At 37.9% G+C, this 18,287-nt stretch overlaps 2 long non-coding RNA genes across 3 annotated transcripts; one reads left to right on the forward strand and one right to left on the reverse strand.

Annotated features, from left to right (window-relative positions):
* Window positions 1-7,132: 7,132 nt before the first annotated feature.
* Window positions 7,133-13,563, forward strand: LOC145905342 (uncharacterized). 2 transcript variants are annotated; one of them, XR_014402734.1, is made up of 4 exons: window positions 7,133-7,203; window positions 8,581-8,649; window positions 12,484-12,583; window positions 12,987-13,563. It is a non-coding gene; the product is annotated as an uncharacterized LOC145905342 (long non-coding RNA). The 2 variants fall into 2 exon arrangements; XR_014402733.1 differs by lacking the exon at window positions 7,133-7,203 and having other exon boundaries at window positions 8,372-8,649.
* LOC145905341 (uncharacterized) lies at window positions 7,343-11,765 on the reverse strand. Its single transcript, XR_014402732.1, has 4 exons — window positions 11,637-11,765; window positions 8,815-8,885; window positions 8,542-8,638; window positions 7,343-8,365 (listed from the first exon to the last, which is right to left on the reverse strand). It is a non-coding gene; the product is annotated as an uncharacterized LOC145905341 (long non-coding RNA).
* Window positions 13,564-18,287: the final 4,724 nt, after the last annotated feature.

Genomic DNA, 18,287 nt, shown 5'->3' on the forward strand with positions numbered 1-18,287 from the left:
TTCAAATCGCCCATTGAAGACGACCTGCTTTGAGCGAATCAGCAGCATAATGGCGTAATGTCGGCATGCGAAAAACTTCCCTATTAAAACAATTCTGCTCGGCGTTCTAGCAATAGGTGCCAATATTGACCAATATCAAGAGAACGGAAATTTAATTCTCTACAACATGCAATTAACAAATTTGAAATTAAGGTGCCGGATGACCTTCAAATCGCCCATTGAAGACGACCTGCTTTGAGCGAATCAGCAGCATAATGGCGTAATGTCGGCATGCGAAAAACTTCCCTATTAAAACAATTCTGCTTGGCGTTCTAGCAATAGGTGCCAATATTGACCAATATCAAGAGAACGGAAATTTAATTCTCTACAACATGCAATTAACAAATTTGAAATTAAGGTGCCGGATGACCTTCAAATCGCCCATTGAAGACGACCTGCTTTGAGCGAATCAGCAGCATAATGGCGTAATGTCGGCATGCGAAAAACTTCCCTATTAAAACAATTCTGCTCGGCGTTCTAGCAATAGGTGCCAATATTGACCAATATCAAGAGAACGGAAATTTAATTCTCTACAACATGCAATTAACAAATTTGAAATTAAGGTGCCGGATGACCTTCAAATCGCCCATTGAAGACGACCCGCTTTGAGCGAATCAGCAGCATAATGGCGTAATGTCGGCATGCGAAAAACTTCCCTATTAAAACAATTCTGCTCGGCGTTCTAGCAATAGGTGCCAATATTGACCAATATCAAGAGAACGGAAATTTAATTCTCTACAACATGCAATTAACAAATTTGAAATTAAGGTGCCGGATGACCTTCAAATCGCCCATTGAAGACGACCCGCTTTGAGCGAATCAGCAGCGTAATGGCGTAATGTCGGTATGCGAAAAACTTCCCTATTAAAACAATTCTGCTCGGCGTTCTGGCAATAGGTGCCAATATTGACCAATATCAAGAGAACGGAAATTTAATTCTCTACAACATGCAATTAACAAATTTGAAATTAAGGTGCCGGATGACCTTCAAATCGCCCATTGAAGACGACCCGCTTTGAGCGAATCAGCAGCATAATGGCGTAATGTCGGCATGCGAAAAACTTCCCTATTAAAACAATTCTGCTCGGCGTTCTAGCAATAGGTGCCAATATTGACCAATATCAAGAGAACGGAAATTTAATTCTCTACAACATGCAATTAACAAATTTGAAATTAAGGTGCCGGATGACCTTCAAATCGCCCATTGAAGACGACCCGCTTTGAGCGAATCAGCAGCGTAATGGCGTAATGTCGGCATGCGAAAAACTTCCCTATTAAAACAATTCTGCTCGGCGTTCTGGCAATAGGTGCCAATATTGACCAATATCAAGAGAACGGAAATTTAATTCTCTACAACATGCAATTAACAAATTTGAAATTAAGGTGCCAGATGACCTTCAAATCGCCCATTGAAGACGACCCGCTTTGAGCGAATCAGCAGCATAATGGCGTAATGTCGGCATGCGAAAAACTTCCCTATTAAAACAATTCTGCTCGGCGTTCTAGCAATAGGTGCCAATATTGACCAATATCATGAGAACGGAAATTTAATTCTCTACAACATGCAATTAACAAATTTGAAATTAAGGTGCCGGATGACCTTCAAATCGCCCATTGAAGACGACCCGCTTTGAGCGAATCAGCAGCATAATGGCGTAATGTCAATAAAAACTTCCTTATTACAACAATTCTGCTCGTCGTTCTTGTAGTGTAGGTGCCAATATTGACCAATATCAAGAGAACAGAAACTTAATCAGGTAGAATATCTATTCACAATGTAAAGGAGTTGTCACCCTGTTTCCTAATAGTGGGAAAGGTTTTCTTGATCCCCAAATTATCGCCCGATACCTTTGCTAAACATGGACTACAAGATCTCCTTAAAAGTCGACAACGCAAGATACGTGGTTTTCTATCGAAGGAGCGACACGGCTTCCAATCGCACCGATATATAGGGTCAAATATCCGGTTGCTGTTCGACATTATCGACATTAGGGACCATTACCATGTTTCCACATAGGCCTACATGCAAATTTTCGACACCATATTTCTTGGAATCGTTTGACATAGAACGTGGCCAAGATGACCCACTCTCCTTAACTTTGTTCGTGGTCTGCATGAATAAAAATCATCCCTGTTTGCATTGTTTTTACAAAAGGTTCGGATACTGATTTCTCAAAAATCTTAAAAAAATAATTGAATTAAACTTTCTCCCTTCCCTGAAAAAGCCAACATAGTTATGAACCTTTGGGCGACCAGAGGAATAACCCTTATCGGGAAGATAACCATAGCCATAATAGGAAAGAAATAAAAGCGTTACCATATCTTAAATTTTGCATGGGCGGGGGTATGATAGATAATGAGAATCATATGTTGCCTCTTAATTTCAAGCGCTGTTATCCAAACCTTTTAACCAAACAAAACCAATCTCCAAACACGATTTCTGCACCAAAACAGATTTGAGGTGCTCTTAAATTCGTCGGTTGTTCCATAGCAAAATATTGAAGACTCTTATTTCTTTGTAAACCTTACATTGTGTCAAAAGTATGGCGATGTCAATAATATGTCCTCATCAACGTCAATGCGTCATAAGGGACAAACAAAAAGAAAGGCAATCTTCGACCAAAACGAATTTCAATGCCAGGACCAAACTTTATTTTATCAAAATAGGACTAAAGACCGCATATCAGCAACTCTATTAAAATAGTTTTGCCCGAGGGGATTGCCCGTCTTGTACTCCTGCGACATAGAGATTCTCAGTTTCGTCACAAGGCAACCGGTGATGCATTGGGGTCAATTTTCTGGTTGAATGAGCAAAAAGTCACGTGGTATAGCGATTTTCAGCGTGTTAGGTGCAGTTTTAGTGCATTTTTTGTTTTAATGGGGAAGTTTTTCGCATGCCGACATTACGCCATTATGCTGCTGATTCGCTCAAAGCAGGTCGTCTTCAATGGGCGATTTGAAGGTCATCCGGCACCTTAATTTCAAATTTGTTAATTGCATGTTGTAGAGAATTAAATTTCCGTTCTCTTGATATTGGTCAATATTGGCACCTATTGCTAGAACGCCGAGCAGAATTGTTTTAATAGGGAAGTTTTTCGAATGCCGACATTACGCCATTATGCTGCTGATTCGCTCAAAGCAGGTCGTCTTCAATGGGCGATTTGAAGGTCATCCGGCACCTTAATTTCAAATTTGTTAATTGCATGTTGTAGAGAATTAAATTTCCGTTCTCTTGATATTGGTCAATATTGGCACCTATTGCTAGAACGCCGAGCAGAATTGTTTTAATAGGGAAGTTTTTCGCATGCCGACATTACGCCATTATGCTGCTGATTCGCTCAAAGCAGGTCGTCTTCAATGGGCGATTTGAAGGTCATCCGGCACCTTAATTTCAAATTTGTTAATTGCATGTTGTAGAGAATTAAATTTCCGTTCTCTTGATATTGGTCAATATTGGCACCTATTGCTAGAACGCCGAGCAGAATTGTTTTCATAGGGAAGTTTTTCGCATGCCGACATTACGCCATTATGCTGCTGATTCGCTCAAAGCGGGTCGTCTTCAATGGGCGATTTGAAGGTCATCCGGCACCCTAATTTCAAATTTGTTAATTGCATGTTGTAGAGAATTAAATTTCCGTTCTCTTGATATTGGTCAATATTGGCACCTATTGCCAGAACGCCGAGCAGAATTGTTTTAATAGGGAAGTTTTTCGCATGCCGACATTACGCCATTACGCTGCTGATTCGCTCAAAGCGGGTCGTCTTCAATGGGCGATTTGAAAATCATCCGGCACCTTAATTTCAAATTTGTTAATTGCATGTTGTAGAGAATTAAATTTCCGTTCTCTTGATATTGGTCAATATTGGCACCTATTGCTAGAACGCCGAGCAGAATTGTTTTAATAGGGAAGTTTTTCGCATGCCGACATTACGCCATTATGCTGCTGATTCGCTCAAAGCGGGTCGCCTTCAATGGGCGATTTGAAGGTCATCCGGCACCTTAATTTCAAATTTGTTAATTGCATGTTGTAGAGAATTAAATTTCCGTTCTCTTGATATTGGTCAATATTGGCACCTATTGCTAGAACGCCGAGCAGAATTGTTTTAATAGGGAAGTTTTTCGCATGCCGACATTACGCCATTATGCTGCTGATTCGCTCAAAGCAGGTCGTCTTCAATGGGCGATTTGAAGGTCATCCGGCACCTTAATTTCAAATTTGTTAATTGCATGTTGTAGAGAATTAAATTTCCGTTCTCTTGATATTGGTCAATATTGGCACCTATTGCTAGAACGCCGAGCAGAATTGTTTTAATAGGGAAGTTTTTCGCATGCCGACATTACGCCATTATGCTGCTGATTCGCTTAAAGCAGGTCGTCTTCAATGGGCGATTTGAAGGTCATCCGGCACCTTAATTTCAAATTTGTTAATTGCATGTTGTAGAGAATTAAATTTCCGTTCTCTTGATATTGGTCAATATTGGCACCTATTGCCAGAACGCCGAGCAGAATTGTTTTAATAGGGAAGTTTTTCGCATGCCGACATTACGCCATTACGCTGCTGATTCGCTCAAAGCGGGTCGTCTTCAATGGGCGATTTGAAGGTCATCCGGCACCTTAATTTCAAATTTGTTAATTGCATGTTGTAGAGCATTAAATTTCCGTTCCCTTGATATTGGTCAATATTGGCACCTATTGCAAGAACGCCGAGCAGAATTCTTTGTATTAGACTAGTTTTTCGCATGCCGCCATTATGCTGAATCGCAAAACCTGGCGATTTTTTTAATTCGCGATATTTTTGATTGATACAGCTGCGGAAAATGTTGTTTAAATGTTTTTTGAGGTTTGATCTGCTTGCTCATCTCTGTGATTTGATTCTGATCCAAAAAAAAAACAATTTTTGAGTAAATGCCTGTTGTACCTTGTAGAATGTGGCAAATTAGCAAAATTAATCTGCCAGAATTCTGCCAGAATGAGGGTGGTGAAAAGGGGTAAAAACCCAAAATGGCTACGCTATTGTTGCATCGCTTGATGTCACAACGTTTCAGGAAAACAAATTTTCCAGGATTATTTTGCAAAATCTGGCCATTTTCCTACTTTAAAAATTGAGGGGAAAGTAGTTTGGCCAAGTAAAAAATGTGCGTCAATCCTTTTATGCTGGTTAAGGTATGTCATTGTAATGTAAACATAAATTGCTAGCAATGTGTCACCTGTATTGTCACACTTCATCACCCAAATCTTTTACCACAACATTTTACAACCGTAGTTGGGATCGTTTTTTTTACCGGAATGTCAAGAAAAAGGTGGCAAACTGCAGACGCTCTTCTGCGGGCACAATTTGAGAATATCGGTGAAATAGGCAGGCCTATGTCTAAGATCGACCTTGCCCACCCAAAACAAAAATTTTTTATAAAGATGGGACATTCGAAGTTTTTATCATTTGGGGACATACAGCCAACCTCATCTTGTAGGAGGGAGGAGGAGCAGAAATGTAACACCCAGGTGTAGCACATCTATACTTGTATATATAGGCGTGTAACGTGATAAGAGTGCATTGTGTTTAATGCCATAGGAAACATTTTTTCAACAAAACATGTCTCGCTCGTCTTTACCAGCTGACGCGCAGCTTTTCATCTGGCAAAAGCAAGATAAAAATTTGGGCACTTTTCATAGACATAGGCTATCAGGACGCAAATGCCGAGAAATGGGTGCAAATAAATAATATAGCAAATTGCTTTCACTGCAGTAGCCCATAAGTGTAGTAATTATATATATTATACGATGTGCGAAGCGAAGTGCATCAAAAAACAGGGGCCTCAAACATATGTCGTTAATATTATGTTTAAAATAATGAAAAGCAATTTCCGCTCGTTTTCGACTTTGGGTTAGTTCGTAAACCTGGATATGCTGGCTATATGGACCGATGCGGTCGGATACAAGCGAACTAATTTAATTTCCGTTTGTATAGCCTGGTCATGAACAATAGAAAGTCGTTTGGACGGAACACCCTACAGTCTTGACTTGTGACGCATATTCGCCGAACTAATGACAATGGTTTACGTTCTGATGCAGGTCAAAGAGTTTGTGTTTGGTTAAAATGCAAGAAGTGCGAATAGTTCCAACATTTAAAGTCAATGAAACGTATACTGTTATGCTCCGTGTGGGGAAATTACTGTTAAGTAATGCGAGTTGTAAGGTAGAAAATTGGGATTAAGGTACGTATATCGTATAAAAACAGTTTTACTAATAATGTTTGAATAAGTGTACCGCGTGAATAGTTGTGTATATCGCGTGAAACACGAAGTCAAGCCACTGTGAATAAAAACATTCGCATGCGAAAAAGGGGATAGGCGTGGGGGAGAGTGCGCATGGTTGGAGCAGTTGCTGGTCAGTTGACGTACCCCCAATATTACGTCACTTAAACTAATATTTCGTCATTAAATTCACTCAACAATATACGTCAAGTTGGCAACATACGGGATAGACAAAACACGAGAAAGGTTTGTTCTCAGGCGTCAAAAAACCCTAGTCTGGGCCAATGTCATCGATAAAGTTAAATGAAATAACTTCGGCACCGATAACAGAAAGTTATGCGGGTTAGCACGTCATAGCCCAGACTTGCCTGTTTCTGTCAACATTACAGTCACCGAACAAATGCTAATGCTTTACGTTTTGGTACAAAGTTTAAAGGCTTGTTGTTTGCGCTTGGATCGTTGATTTAAATTGCACGAGAAGTGCAAATATAGAATTTAACTTCTCTTTCGTGACCAGTGTTGCGAAGCAATGTTTGTCGTCACATGTAAAATACTGGGATTAGCAGTACCAGACATGGAAAAAGATCGTTTAGACCAGTGGCTCTTATTCAGGTAATTGGTTAACGAAATTAAGCAACTGTAAATGGAACTTCTCAGAGCAAAAAAAGGTTATTAAAATTAATAATTAAAGCATCACTTAGTAGTCCTTCACGGGGTGGTCGAAACCGCGGGCCCGACGTGATTTCGTGCGGCCCGCCACATCAGAATATTAACAATTTTAATCGGTTCTCTGTAATATATATATTAAAACGTATACGTTTTTTTATTTATTTTCAAATTTTACAGGGTGGCAACTCATTGACAGATGACGTATGTTACTTTGATAGACTGCCATCGATCGCAGTTAGCTCGGTAAGCCTAATTTTAATACTTGGGGAAACGGTATTGTGGCCCATAAGACAACTGACTGATGTAAATCCTTCTAGACTTGCCATCGTTTTAATGTAATCTTCATCCTAAAATATCCCACAATTTTCATGTTTACAGCATATTTTTTTATTTAAATATGGAGTAACATTTCCGAATTCAAGACCTCCAAACGTTAAAGCGTCGGTGTCACCAGTAATGTGGTTGATGCGGGCGAAGTTAACAGGCGAGGGCAGGCAATTCCAAACACGCGCATGTTAGGCGGTAACCGCAACAGAAAAAAGCCAATGGCACGCTTAACACTGCAGTTCGGCCGTCACAATACAAAAACTAAACAATACAAAAAAGTATTTTGCTTTAGTTTTGAAATAACAAACTGAAAAGTCAAAATTCTCCAAATCAGCGTCTTAACTGTATAAACGTCATAACTAAAATGTATGACTTTTGTACCAATTTCAAATGGTCGTACGATCAGAGAATGCATGAGCAAACATTTTTTATAGTGGTTTAAGCAAGTTTGTAGTTGAGTGTGTTCGAAAACTAGTCGCAGTTGCAGAAAGCGAAGGTGAGTGGCAGTCGAGACACGCCACTCACCTTCGCTTTCTGCAACTGCGACTAGTTTTCGAACACACTCAACTTAACTTTAAAAAGATTGACAAGTTCGAAAGAAAAGTAAAGACATGACTTTAAAGAAGCAGTTTCGCAAATTAAGACGAGGTATTATTCAGAAGGTAATGGCATTTAAGCAGTATTTCTCATGTTGCCGTGGAACTTCAAAGGTAAGAAGTGAGATAAATAACGGGAAGACACGGAAAGGAAAAATATGCACGCATTTAGTACACAAAGGGTAACTTCACAAGAAGAGGCAAATATCTTGTCAAATGTTTGCAAATGCACTGCAAAGATAGTGATTGTTAAGGTCTAATACGTATACAACGTGGTATCATAAAAAGACATTTAACACAGAAAATATTTAAAGTTGCTCCATGGTAGACAGATGTTACAAAATGTAACCAAAAAGAACTCACAGGGGTGGGAGCAGTGATGACACACACAAATTGTAATAGCACCAAATTCAAAATTCAGGTCACAATGTTGCAAATCTTGCTTGACACCATCAATATAACATCTGATAAAAGTTTTGGTCCTAGAAGTAAAAGACATGTATTGAACAATATCTTAATCACAAAACAGTAGGCTTTTTTTAAATTTAGTTGCCAACGCTAAAAAGCAAAAGAAAATTTAAATGCAACAAGAACAGATGGTACAAAAAAAAACAATTATAAAATTGTCAGTTTCAAATTAAAAACAAGTTCGACTTACAAACTAATAGTTTATTACAATACAATTGTTGCTGTGTAGGATTGGCTACAAGATGAGATAGAAGATGGGCAACAGAACTATTTGATTGCAGAAAGATCTACAAACATTGTAAGTTAATACACTAATATAGATTAAGCATAAAAACATGAATTTTACCAAAACATAGAAATGGTGCAGTGCATGGATAAACAACAGAGTACATGGTAAATATGCCATGCCAATTGTTGGAAAAGGGCATACGTAAAACATTAAGTTGTGTTGAATATCACTTACTTCGTAACTAATGTCTGCATATCCTCTTCGTTGCACCCAGTCACAGTTTTGTGAACCTTTCAAAGTGCTTCCTAATGTGTAAAAATGATGTTTAAAAGCTTGGTATTTACTAGAATAAGGTCTGACACACAACAGGATAGTAAAAAATTTTGGCATGCATCGTCATTTGAGTTAGCACATTACTTTACAAGCCTTGTTTAATGGCATAAAAAACTTTATGACATAGAGCTGCGCTTTTATGGTAATGGCACTATTGAAAAGATTTTTTTATTTTATTAAATTAAAATATACAAAAAAGGTCGTAACGCTCATATAAATATTATCCCATAATTCAAGGAACTGGGCAAAACAAACCGCAACACCGAAAAAAAAGTTTAGTCAAAAATATTTTTTAAATAAAATCATGTTTTCTCCGTAAGGTTGCCCCTAGTTTGGTGCCCAACGGATGGCGGTGATTGTATAGTCACCACAAAGTGGAAGTCTTTGCTTGGCCGTTTGGTCAGCAAAGTCGTCTGAAAGTCACACCAACTGCACTGATGAGACCTTTTAGGTCCTTACTATAAACCCTTAAGTTTTTCTCTTTGGTAGCAGAATTATCTTGATAGAAATGCAAGATATAAATTTGCAGTCATTTGCTTAAAACTGTTTCTGCTAGTAGAAAAGCAGTTCTGAATCTTGATTTTTGGAGTACAATGGTTGAGTGCAAGAATGTGGCCATGGTTTTATAAGTTTCGTCAATTTCTATGTTGGTCAAACAATGTTTATTTTTTTAAAGAATCTAAAACTATGCTAAAGTTTAACTTATATTAACTTATTGCTTTAGAAACTGACTCATTTAAAACAAACATACACACTAATTACTAAAAAACAGTCTCAAAGCAACTTATTTTTAGTCAAGATTCGTTTGTTTAAAAACAAATTTGCAGAATCTGCAAAAGGCTTAAATTTTTTTCCCCATGCAATTCATCTTAAAAAGAAGTAGCACATTGCAGTAGTTTGTGCAGTGTATTAATAAACTTTGGTCTGTGAAAAAACATAACTTAAAAAGTTGCTTATGTTAATGTATGTTTGTCTGAGTTTTAACAAAAAATGCAAACCTAACCATATTGTAATGAAACAATTTGACTGTATCTGTGCACTTAATGAGTATTAGGCTATATTTCACATGCTGTTAGGATTGTTTTTCACCTTTGCCACTTGGCTTTAAACTAAATATTCATTGCTGTTTCAGTAGAATTATAAATCTTATAGCCATTGGATTCGCAGGCACAATATACCCCGTGAAGCCACTGAGCTCCTGTAGCTCAGTTGGTAGAGCGTTGGGCCTGGTTAGCCTAGGGTCATGAGTTCAAACCTCACCGGGAGCTTGATTTTTCAGATCTTGCTCTGACTTGTCACCCTACAAACATATTTTAGGCAAAATCAGTTGGTAAAAGTACATGACTGGACCATAGGCGTCGATTGTTTCAGTTTCCAGGTTAGGCCAAGTTAAAAGCGGCCTATAAATTCTCCGACGTATTCCTATAGGACTTATCTTGCGAGTGCAGAGTCAAATTACAGGCATAGTGCTTTTTGGTGTATACTGAATCGTGCAAAGTTGGTTTGGCAAAAAAAACCATCAGATTGTCTAAAAACCAACTTCTTTTTTGGGTTTTAAGGTTTTCTTGTTTGTTGTTGTTATTTTCCAAGTGTATTGCCAATCTTGTACTGGGCATGGGCAAAACGATAATACTTCAATGAACAGAATTAACTCCCCAAGGATATTTTTTCAGCGACCATGATAAGACTTATATACATCACAAAAATAGTCCATCTCCATAACAGTTTTATTGTACCGTCACTGAACGATCATAGGACGTTGTTGATTCTGTGTTATTTCAAGGCTAGTTTGTAAGATTGTGTGATTATCTTTCATAGTAACGAAATTTATCCGTTAAGTCCACATGTTGTTGTTGGTATAGCAGAATGTTTTTCTTTAGCGGAAAGTTTTGATTTTGGTACATTACTTGAATGAATAAACCGTTCCAAACCATGATAATTAAACAATCGCAGGACACACAGTGAAAACAAAGTGAGAATTCACTTAGTCGCGGAAACCCACAATTGTTTTGTTGTGCGTACTTCACAATTACAGTATCCACTGTTTGTTGAGCCCCCACAGTTTAATGTGTATTGTTCAAAGTGACTGGGCCCAAGTAATATACAAAAGGTTTGTAGGCATGCGGTAATATAAATATCGCAAAGAAGGTATCTATGCAAAGCAAATTACCAGAAGCACAAACATAAATTTATGTGGTAAGCCTGCATTCTGCCTATCATAAGGTTGTCTTGTTCGGCAATCACAAACTCAGTATTACTCAGTACATATCAGTGATCTATCCATGTTTGTTACATTTATGGTCAGAAACCTTACGATAGAATAAGCAAAGATTTAACAGTTTGCCGGTAAATGCGACTACAAGTGCTCGTAAATTCAATTAATTTACAATGGTAAGTGTGACGGCTAATGGTCATAATATTGAATGAGTAATTTCAGGCTGTAGTTGTTTTACACACGTGAATGCCACATTGGAAAAAATGTCATGAAAATTTCCTGATAATATTTACTGACACGCAAAACAAATTAACCAAACATGAACATATAAAAAACGCTTAAGCTTTAACAACTTTCTACTACCACACATTAACCTTGGGAAAAATACTAATTGTGTTCAATGTTACACATTGTTATGAGAAAATAGCAGAAAAACGGCAAAAGAAACCTCCATCTATACAAACTAATTTGTTTGCGATTTACATAGAAAATGTTTCATCTTACTTACATTTTGATTGTGCCTTACGCGAGACATCTCACATTAAGTTCTTGCTTTTCCTGTTAATGGTCACGTCACACTTCTTTTTATTGCTTAAACTTTCTGACAGACAAACACGAACCAGCAAGTAAACGGTTGGCTGAACACAACGGATGATTCGTGCGCTTTTTCGACTTGTAGCGTTTGCCAACTGATAGATCACTGCCTTCAATACAAAAACATAAACGAATGTCTAACACATATTGGTTTTCTATTCAGTATAACCACGAAACACTAAAAATTTTTCACCAGTAGGGTTCAAAATCGCATAAAATGTACACTATACTGACTGCAGTCGATAGTTTCTATGATTGAACAATAACATAATTTTCGGAAAATATTAACACCGGGTCACATAAATAGGAGAATACTTGATCCACATATACGCCTAGTATTTAAATTCAAATATATAACCAAAAATAACAGGTGCATGGTTACTTTGTTAACACGTGACCGTTAACATTCGCACAGATTTCTATTTTGCACAGGCTTAAATGTGGATCAAGTATGCCGACTAATCTGTGTCGCAGTGTAATAGTATTTTCCCTAATTATCTTCTGTTGGTTCTAGAAACATTTAAAGTAACCTGTGCCAGATCGGCCATTTTCCTACCAAATTCTTAAATTTGACCAAATTCAAAACGGCTTGGCCAGCAATTGTGCATTTGGCTGTAATTTCGACCTCTTTTTCCGAATATTGTGCTTAAATATAGATTTGATATCAATTTTTGTAAAATCACCTGGCAATAAAGTAACTTCTTGTATTCTTTCAATCCTGTTGACTGTTCTGTTCACTTTTTATCACTATGTATCTGTAGGTGCAACAAGAGGTAGCTCAGCGATTGTGGTACATGATAAATGGGAACTTAGTTCAACGTTTGAAGCAGGTAGTTCGGGCAGGTGCAACTCCAATTCCTGGTAAGTTAAAAATTGTGATGCAAATAGCTTAATCTAAAGTGAGGATGACCCGACAGAGAAATTACAAACATAGCCTACAGTCCTGTCTTTACCAAACATAACAATAAGAAAAGTTTTGAAAAATGTAAAGAAAAAAATGATTTTATTGGCTTCTATCATAGACGAACCGCTGTGTTACCATCTTATGGGTTTGGTGCCTGTTTTTATTGTGAAATTAATCTTTCCTGTTTGGTTTTCGGTACCTTGGTAAAATTAGGTTTTTAACTGCTACTATAGTCATGTCAAAAAAGTGTTTAACAGAAGTTGGGCATGAGACGATTTGTCTGATAAATTAATTTAGCCACAACATATTAAAAGCAATTGTTGGAAAAAATAGACTTGTACACTTGTATTTGTATTACAGAGGACTTGCTTCGTGTCTTTGAATCACCACAGATATTGCAGTCTGTGGTTATGGCTCCCACCTCGGATGTTCTTTTGGATGAAATATAAAGGATATGCAGCATTGTCCACAACTCCTTGCCGTCCTTGCTGCCTTTGTGTGATTCTTTTTTTCTTGCAAATCATGGTTAAAAGCTACATTTTACCAAGTTCACACACGCTATTGTTTTTATCTATAATGTCAAAAATGAGTAATTCGTTAGATAGTAGTTTTATACTGCTATTTTTTGCTGCCAGGCATACTTATTAATCAGAATTGTTCTTCTGGCACTCAAGTTTCTAGTGTTTATTTGTTTGGCGTCTTGAAGTTGCTTAGGTTCATATAAAATGTTAGCCTATTTGAAACAATCATCCCAGGGCGTCGATTTTTTTCTGCGTGTCGAACATCTTGAGTAAAATTGTCGAGCGTGTCGAATAGTAAAATGTCCTAACTGGTAACTAACGCATGAGAACGACCAGGATCACAGGATTCTTGTACTTGCGTAAGTTTGGAATGCATGTTAAAATAACGTCAAAACAATAAAAAACCTTGCATGTTGTAGGCTGCTATGTCTCTTTTTAGGTCCGACTTCGATTGAACGAAAATTGGTACTTGTTTGGTAACAATGCTTCGTGTTCGGTAACAATGCTCCATGTTTGAAAACAATGGTTAGTTTTAGGTTTAACGTGCTTATTCACTGAACGTTTTCGCTGGTTTTTGCATGGATTTTGTCCAAAAATTCATTGCGATTGCGTTTATTTAGCAATCTATACAGACCAATTTTTAGGTGGGGATCCCAAACGATGATGTCATTAGGTTTTAAACACTACGTAACCGTCAATTAAATACTGTTGTTCGATTTGAAAAAACAAAATTTCTTCCCAAAAAGTTGTTTCGTTTTGAAATTAACGACTTATGCTGGCACCAACGTCCTCGAACCACTTTTGCCACCAGGAGGAAAATCGTTGCCGTCCTATCTTCGAAAAAAGAAAACTAGTGAGATCGATGTGAAGGTTGCAAGATAGGCGATACATTAGGCTAAATTCAGTAATTATAGTAATTCAATTTATGGACTTTTGGTAGATAACAATAGCGTTGATCTGTTCGAGGTACTGTATACCGGTCACTTAAAATTTATTCCGTGTCGAACAGTGGCGTCGCGTGTCGAACACCTAGAATGGCGAAAAAGGCATAAATCGACACTCTGATCACAACGAAAATTTTGGGCTCTTTCATTTGGCGACCTCCCAATAAACAAATATATTTGATTTGCGACTCCTCTTGTTTGTCGTGCAGAGAAATATAGTAGAAGTAACGCCTTACTCTATATACATAGTGAAGCAGAACACGCACACAATGTTGGACCTCATACGGCTCAAACAGTGTTGAAACAAAAACCGTGTTACAGCCACACAGTTGCAAGTTTACACTTTCCATAAATTCTTTCTTCAGGGGTAGCCCGAGTAAAAGATTACGGTTGTTCGATTCGCAGCTAAAAGCTAAATAGTGGCAATTATAATGCAAACCTTGAAGAACATTTATCTTGGGCGAAACGTTCCGTCTTCCATATCACGTATAGTCAGCACATGCTATTAGACAAACCAAAAACCCGCAGGTTACCCAGACGACTTTATGACGTATAAGTTCAGGAGTAAAGAGGCGAAGGGTGAACATCGTTTTGGTATCTTCTTTGTATAAAAAGATAATCAATTTAAAATTTGGACTTCGAAAAATTGATTTTCGGTGTATGCTATTCAAGTTACGTGTCATTTCAGGCCAATTATTGTCAAAATTTGCCTTATTAAGGCCAACAACAGTTTTTATGAAAAAAAATTGCGCAAAATCAAATGATTATAAAAAAATCATCAGTATACTATTCTGAAAGCATCAAATAAAACAAATTTCGTAAAGGTCGGGTTCGTTTCCGCATACTTGCTCATGTAAATAATATATCTTGCACATAACAACGCACAATTTAAACAAAGTTTACTTGGTATATCAAAATGAATTCCAAATATTTTTTCTGAATCTGTTAAGTTTAGATTTTGTCGGATTCTTGCGCTTAAAAATGAAATAATATCCTCCCAGTACACAATGACAACGGGGCACGAACAAAAAAGATGACACACAGTTTCCACCTGCTTCTTGCAAAAAAACGCACATGTTACTCTCCATTCTCCCAAAAAAATGTAGTTGCTCGTTGGTTGTCACGGCATTAAGATTTAGTTTACTTTGGAAGCTCCTTAGCTTGGTTTCTATTGGTGATATGTACACATGCTTTTAAACAAGGGGCTATGGGGTCTCTTCACTTATCCTTTAGTCCCAAATATCTTGTGCTCATTTTACCCCATGTTTATTGTTGACAAGAATTAACCTTGATTTGCGTCACCAAGTGGCTTGAACTTTATTGTTGGTCACTCGTTAGGTGTCATCAGATAACAGAAGCTGGCAATCATCCGCGTTGTCAACCGCAGTGATAGTGAAAAGACTCTCTATTGCCACCCAACGTTAATATTGGGAAAACATGCAACCATTTGCATTTTTTGGTCCGATTTACGTTAATGAACGTTTCAAACCAAAAGTCAACGTAACAAAAAAGTTCCTTCTACGTTTGACGTTTGCTGGGAGGCTGCGCATACGATTTAAAGACACTTATACTTCAAGTGAAAGTCAATTTTATATCACTCGATTGGTTAGAACATGTCCTAAGCATCAACGTCATTCTCAAACCAAAGCGTTTTAATGAGAGTTCGCAATTTAACCGTATGCTGGGTCTCTGCAAAACAATGTCGCGTTCAAGTTTTTGTATTGAGATGTAAGGTTTGGTCGTAAAGTTTCTGCACGAACTAAATATTTAAACAAGGGTATTGCTTGACTAATAAGTCTCCTTTTAATGAACTTTTAACTTTGACATGTCTTTGCGGAAAGCGAATTAACTGTAATGGTCTATGAAGCAAAGGTAAAATTTGTTCTACATAATTCGCTGAAGGTTTGTGACTTAGTTTCTTCTTGCGAGCATTGATTTACTTGTGGGAAAGCCTCTGCAACCAGTTTGGTTGACAATCGCTACTTGAGAATTCGTGCTGGTTCTTGCATCTAGTTTACTCGGCAAACATCAAACGTGAAAGGAACATTTTTGTTTGGTTGACTTTGGGTTAAAACGTTTATCAACGTAAATCGAACTAAATTGGTTGAATGTTTACCAAATAATAAAGTTGATAGCCTACAACGTTTTGATTGGACGTTATCTATAAACCAATCACAAATCAGCGTTAAACTATAACGTAACCAACACACGTCTTCTAAACCCAACCTAAATTAACGTTCTTTTATTGTAAATCGTAAAACGTTGTATCAAACAACCAAAATCAAACGCTTGTTGAATATTAAAGCAATGCCATGCTTTCGCATTGCAAGGCAGGGTCGTCCAACTGCGTATAGGCCCTTTGTATTTGCCCATCTCAGCTTTCGTGTTTTAATCATAAGGTTCACAGGCTTCGCAGCCAAGGAATTGCAGCCAAGCTTCCCGACAAGTCGTCTAATGCTATTTATCAAAGGTTGTGTTTTGTGATGACTGTTTTTTTTACATCGGTTGTTTTGGACTTCAATTCGGCTCAAAATATGATCTTCTTTGCGGTGATAAAAATATATTTTAACCATCGACATGGACTACAAAATAATCACGCTGCTGTTTGGTCCCGAAATATCGGATTTGTGTCACAACTTCGGAGGATGTTTCTAGTTTTTCGCCAGGATGGTTGACCTTTTGTTTTGTACAAAGACGATTTGAAAACGTCCAGCAACGCGCCACACAATTAATAATCTGTAGGCTATTTTAGCATAAACGAATGAGCACAACAAGAGGCGAAGTAAAACTAAACACGCAAGTACAATATACGCTCCTATTCACCTACGACTAGCTTTACGGGCGAAATGTTTACATGACGCGCCCCACCCGGCATTGAATTGAATTTGTATTGTGCCTACACAACACTCTAAGCGTAACGTAAGCCAAACACTGAGATTCATATGACAAGGTCACAAGTATTTTTTGCAGACTGAGCAAATAGCTGCTAGATTTAAGCCCAGTAATACGGATGCTTGAGACGCCGCTTATTTTCACGCGCACAACAGGAGAAATACTAGGAATGTGCCGGACGAATCCGAACCTTTTCTCATTTGGGACGTCCAAAAAAATCCTAGGCTATTTCAAGCTCACTAATGACGGGTTACCATCCTAGGTTTTTGCAATCAGCTGTTCTAAGGACGATTGAGCAAAAATGTTTGGAGCAATGTAAATCAGAAAAGCTATGTAATCGAATATAAGCATTCTAACCTATCTCGTAGTGAGGTCATTCGCTTGAAATGCTATGCAACAAACTTGTCGATCATGCATCGCCATTGTCATTGAAATGGGGTTTGCGTCTGCTTGGGTATTGCATACTGCGCAGGGAAAGTATCTGGGTTCGTCATTTCCGCGAATTGAATGGGTCACCTCGGTTGTTTCGGATTGTTTGTAAATGCCTTGAGCGTGAAAGTAATTTGTTGGTTAAGTTGACAACCTTTAACCAATTTAGTTACTAGAGTTTCAGTTGTCAGAGTTTTTGGACGATAAGTCGTATGTCATAAATATAGACGACATTGTGGTCATGGATTTCAATTTGGCCCAAAACATGACCTTCTTTTTGCGGTAATGAAAATATATGTTAACCATCCACATGGACTACAAAATAATCACGCTGCTTTTTGGTATCGGATTTGTGTCGCAAGTTCGGAGGATGTTATTAGTTTTTCGCCAGGATGGTTGACCTTTTGTTTTGTACGAAGACGATTTGAAAACGTCCAGCAACGCGCCACACAATTAATAATCTGTAGGCTATTTTAGCATTAACGAATGAGAACGATGAGAGGCGAAAACTAAACACGCAAGTCCGATATACGTGCATACTCGTAAAAAACACAATCTTACAATTAATTACGATATGTAAACCCTGTTCACAATAGCAGGAATGCTGTAACACGATCGGTACTATACGCCAACGCGATATGTGCTGCTGGTTTGGGAAGATATTTTGTTGCCGTTGTTCTCTACAAAGCTTCACTGAGACTTAGTTGTTATAGTAGGAGCTTCTAAATTACATGGCAATAACTCTACAGTGCCATTGTGAGACAAATCTATGCAGTTAGAGGGTGCAGCCAAATGGGGACTTAGCCAAAAAGCTACACCCAAGTGGAGTGCATTAGTAAAAATACTTTCACCAACCTCAAACGTCGCACAACTAC

Source organism: Ascidia mentula, chromosome 6, assembly GCF_947561715.1.
Source record: "Ascidia mentula chromosome 6, kaAscMent1.1, whole genome shotgun sequence".
NCBI classification, from domain to species: Eukaryota; Metazoa; Chordata; class Ascidiacea; order Phlebobranchia; family Ascidiidae; genus Ascidia; species Ascidia mentula.